This window comes from Tenrec ecaudatus, chromosome 10 (assembly GCF_050624435.1).
Source record: "Tenrec ecaudatus isolate mTenEca1 chromosome 10, mTenEca1.hap1, whole genome shotgun sequence".
Lineage (NCBI taxonomy): Eukaryota > Metazoa > Chordata > Mammalia > Afrosoricida > Tenrecidae > Tenrec > Tenrec ecaudatus.
Genome location: NC_134539.1, coordinates 58,914,907 through 58,920,000, shown reverse-complemented (window position 1 = coordinate 58,920,000; position 5,094 = coordinate 58,914,907). Strand labels below are relative to the sequence as shown.

The 5,094-nt window shown below is 49.9% G+C and overlaps 1 protein-coding gene across 1 annotated transcript in view; it reads right to left on the bottom strand.

Annotated features, from left to right (window-relative positions):
* GSN (gelsolin) overlaps positions 1-307 on the bottom strand; it is a 72,098-nt gene extending 71,791 nt beyond the window's left edge. The window contains exon 1 of the mRNA XM_075560428.1: positions 163-307. The gene's annotated coding sequence lies outside the window, so the exon portion shown is untranslated. The remainder of the gene's footprint in view (positions 1-162) is intronic.
* Between the last annotated feature and the right edge of the window lie 4,787 nt (positions 308-5,094).

Sequence of the window (5,094 nt, the reverse complement as noted above, 5' to 3'; positions counted from 1 at the left end):
CGGGGGTAGGTCTGGTCCCCTCCTCTCCGACCCCAGCCCCCCCCCCAACCCCGCCCTCCTGGATCCGCTGGACGCGCTCTGCAGGGATAGCCGCTAGCGGGGCCGAGCTCCCGGAGCAAAGGCGCCCAGGCTCGAGATCCCCCCGGGGATGCCCTCCCGTACCTGCTGCTGCGGCGACGCGACGGCGACCGTGGCGGCTGGGTCCAGCTGTGTTCAGCTGGTTCCGGGCGGCGGGGCGTGGGCGCTGTGGTCAGACGGCCCAGTGGGCAGGGCGCGAGCGGAGCCGCCTCCAGGCGGGGCGGGGCGGGGCGGGGCGGGGCGCACCAGCCCCTCTCGCAGGCAAGCGGTGGAGGAGTGGAGACTCTGGGTCCAGGCGGACATGCCATTCCTCCAGGGCGCCCGTGTCACTGGACAACAGTCACTGCGTCCGTCCGGACCGGGAGGACCCAGAGGCTCGGAGCGCCGGGCCTGGAGGAAGGAGACCTCGGGCCGTCCCCAGGTGGGGCTCCACCAAAGTGCCCCGCTGGGTGGGCCGCGTGCTACGCTCCACTAGGAGCTGCACGTCGATTTCACTCCCAAGTGAGGCACAGCTCCCGAAGTGGTGAGCTCACCAGCAATGGAGGTGTGCAAGCTGCAGCTGGTCCTTCTGAAGAGAACGCAGGGGGAGACTGGTTCCCAAGCTCATTCAGAAGGAAGAAACCCCAAGTGCCTCCAGGTGCTTGTGTTAGGGAGGTAGCAGAACCTAGTCTTCACCAGGGGCTATGGGGTCCCTGGGTCTGGATTACAGGACACTTACTAGTTGTGTAACTTTAGGCAAGAGACTTAACATAGCAAAGCTGCTTATCCCTAAAACAGTACAACAATCGTCTCCTCACCGGGTCCTTGGAGAATGTCCCAGAGGGAGACTCTTGGTGCTGTGGCAGACACTGGGGGCTTCCATAGTGACTGTTCCTGTTCGTACAGGGACAAGGCATCATTTTAGGAGACTGAGACATTCCACAATGGTCAACGAGGTAAGAGCCAGGTCACCGTGAATCTATTTCATATTTTATTTATTTCAACAACATCTCGCGTACATTTGAGATGGAGCAGGGCATTGGAGCAGAGCACAGAGGATCCCAAGGACGTGGCTTCTTGGGGTGCTAGCTGTTTCAGGGTCTCTGGCAGTAGCCCCCTGTTCAGCCAAGGCAAGACTACCGACATCAGGTTCACTACACCCCAGACCTTGCAAAGTGCTGGGCAGTCTGGGCAGGAAAAGCTGGTGCTGTTTAAACACCACAGAAACAGAGTGAGGCACGCACTTCCTCGTTTTTCCTGATTTCCCCCCATCTAGTCGAGCTTGGGATGTCATAGGTCTTGGGAACCCAGTCTGTTCCTCCTGACTGTCTGTTTTCCTTCTGTCTGTCTCTCTTTCTTTGCTCAGGGATCACGCCTATTCACAAACAAACCTTTTATTTCTTTACAGAGGTTTAACAGGCTCTGCATTCACTGAAGGAGCCCTTGTGGCCGTGTGGCACTGAAGGTCAGGGGTTCAAACCTACCAGCCACTCCTCCGGAGAAAGATGAGGCAGTCTGCTTGCCCAAAGGACTGGAGAAGTTCAACTCTCTCCACAGAATCACGCCGAGCCAGTTTCCTCTGTCTCTGTGTATAAGATGCCTTGTGGGTTTTAGAGTTGCTGTTGTACACTAAACAATCACTGTTGACCTCACATGGGTGATTCTTTAAAAGAGCACAACACTCAAGGTGGATCTTCTTTAAGAAATGAACTACATTGTTCAAAGTTTAACTTTATGGGGTTTGACTTACAGATGTTTCCAGGCAAGAGACTTGGGGGGGGGGGTTCCTCTGCTCGTAGTGTATCCAGTAAATTTTGTTTCCAATAAGAATTTAAATTCTGTTCCACATTTTTCCCTCCTTTTGATCAAAATCCAATCGTTGGGTTCTTGATCAAAATGCTCAATAGTGTTGGCTGGACACCACCCCCTTCTTCTGGTCTCAAGGCCATAGAGCAGCGGTTCTCAACCTGTGGGTCGAGACCCCTTTGGAGGTCGAACGACCCTTTCCCTGGGGTTTATAACAGTAGCAAAAACAGAATAAACAGTAGCAAAATTGCAGTTATGAAGTCACAACGAAAATAATTTTATGGTATAAGATATGACAAAATAATAGTTTATAAATTATTAAGGGTTCTTGAGGGAGGAGGGAAGGGGAAGGGAGGGGGTAAATGAGGAGCTGATACCAAGGGCTTAAGTGGAGAGCAAATGTTTTGAGAATGATGAGGGCAATGAATATACAAATGCGCTTTACACAATTGATCTATGTATGGATTGTGATATGAGTTGTATGAGCCCCCAATAAAATGATTTTTTAACTAAAATAATGTTACGGTTGGGCGTCACCACAACACGAGGAACTGTATGAAAGGGTCACAGCATCAGGAAGGTGGAGAACCACCGCCACAGAGGTCATTCTTTATGGAGGTAATAAAGGCTGCAATTCACTTCTCTTCCACTCCTGGATCTCCTTTTGCCTCTGCTGCTCCAGACCAAGTGCATACTGCACTCCTTGTGCATGCACGTTAAAAATAATATGGATTATGTGTGTGCCTACAATATGTAATACGATTGCATGGTTGTTATATGGATTATGTGTGCCTACAGTATGTAATATGATTGCATGGTTGTTATTGGATTATGTGTGTGCCTACAATATGTAATATGATTGTATTGTTTTTATATGGAGTATATGTGTGCCTACAGTATGTAATACGACTGCATTGTCTTTATTGCTGAGCTGCCCTCCTCGCTTTGTAGAGCACGAGTGGTCACAGGAACGCTTCTTTGAATGTCTTGTGTCGTGCCCTGGGTTTCCCATGTGTCACCTCCTCCCAGCCGCACAAGCAGCCCAGAGGTAGGTTTGACCAGATGTATTTTTCAGATGAGGAGACCAAGAGATAGCCAGAGTTCAGCAGCTTTCCTGAGGTCACCTGAGTGACACGGGGGAATTGGAAGCCCGCGTGTTAGGCAGAGATGCTGTGCTCTGTTGCAGTCTTGGCCCGGCTCCTTTGCTCGATGTCCGACGTCATATCCAGCCATCCTGCCTGGCTTGGTAAATTCAGCCCAGTTCCACTCCCTCTGAGAACTGAAGCCAGGTGCCCTCCTACTGGGGAGGTGCACACCCCCACTCCGTGCTTTTCAAGAGGCTGCTTAGAATTTCTCCTGTCTTGTGCACCCCCTTCGCTCCTTTCTAGACCCTATTTTGTACTCCTCTCCCCACAGCATTGGACTATCCGTGAGGCCCTTTGCTCCAGGACCTCACCTCCAGAGTAAAGGAAAGGCCGCCTTCACCCCTGGTGGGGCACGGGGAGAAGGCAGAGAGGCGGCCTGCTTTGCTTTGTGCTCTTTGATTACAATCCCTGGCAGGCACATGCCCTGGAATTATCTAACAGATCATTTCCAACCCCCGTAACCTCCTCTGGCAGAGACATGAATCCCTGTCTCCACAGAACTGAAGACTCTCCTGCTGTGCTGGAGGGAACATCTGGTACCACCCATTATTCCAGGGAAGGGGAAACTGATGCTCACACGCATGACCTGGAGAAGCACCTGGGCGCAATTACCACCACAAAGCATCTGAAGTGATGATGCCCGTGATGATGATAACCAATACTTACTTCAAGGGGCCAAGCAAGTTCCTAGCGCTTTCCACACAAAGTATGTGATGGCTGTTTTCCACCAGCACCGTGCTTTGCAGTCAGCCAGGATCTCCCGTGTCCACCAGCACCTGTCTGTCTGCCGAGGATGCCAGGACTATCTCCCCTGCCTTGGTGTGCCGCCCCCATTCCTTTCTGTCCCAGCTTAGACTCCTCTCCCCGAGGACTGCAGTATCACTAAGGCCATTTGTCGCTGGTCAGCCCTTCAGAGTAAATAAATGTCTTTTTGGTCTTCCTATTACGAATCCGCTCGTGAAAGCACTATGGTATATTATTTTGGTAGAAAACCACATCCTCCTCATGAGGGAGGCTGGAGAGAAAAGAAGACCTCGTACAGAGCATATGGTTGACAACTTGGGGGTGCCTGCTGCCCTCTCGGCAAACTTTACTCGGCCTACACGTGTACTGTAGCCTCCCAGCTGCGGTTGACAGCACTAGAAGAAGACCCTGGAATTTGGAATTGCAGTTCAGGACATAATAAAGTTCACTTTACTTTGAGAAGTTAGGATCTCTGAAGGGACGACTGTCTTCCACCATGTTCGCAGAGAAAGCTGGAGAGACTTACTCAATGAACAGATGTGAGCTGAGCTACTCAGAGAACACAAGGCTGGGGTGACTAGGGAAGATTTCTAGAGCCAATTGTTAAATGTTCAAGATTTGGGGGAGCCAGTTATTAAATGTAGATGTTAAAAAATAACTTACTTAAGTAGATTTATAATTAAATAAAAGCAAATGTAATATGTTCCAAACATCACTCCCTTCTGATTTTACTATACTTTACTATTATCTGTGTTAGTTTGCTTATTTATCTACATGCCGGACAAACTAGGTCATTCTGTGCTATTTCATATCTCTTCCCTATTCCACATTCAGTGACGCCACATTGGTACCCAGAAATCAGCCTTGATGAGAATATCTACACTGGCAATGAGCCAAGAGCATACCATAGAAATCAGGACTTCTTTCTCTACCACACGTTAGGCCTGTCGCTTAACATTGACCAGCACACCACTTCTAAATGCCTTGCTGTTCCCTACATTTAACCCTCTGTGTTGAAACTGCCTGTTTTTGTTTGGATCCCCATCATGGGATTAGCAGCTCCGTGGACGAAAGAAGGAACTATGATTGCTTAGTTGTCCCACTTAACTCCAGTGCCTACCAGTACCGGTTACAGAGAAGGTGCTTAGCAAGCCTTTATTGGACTAATTAGTGAATTGGTGAAGGAAGTGACAAGAGGTACATTTGGTCACATAGAGTTTGGATAGATCAGGACTGGAGACAGTTCTGCTTTGAATCCCACGTGCTGCCAATCCCAACATTTTCCAAATGCCCTGGGCAGGAATGTGCTTGTCTGAGAACTTTTTTTTTTTCTAATGAGATC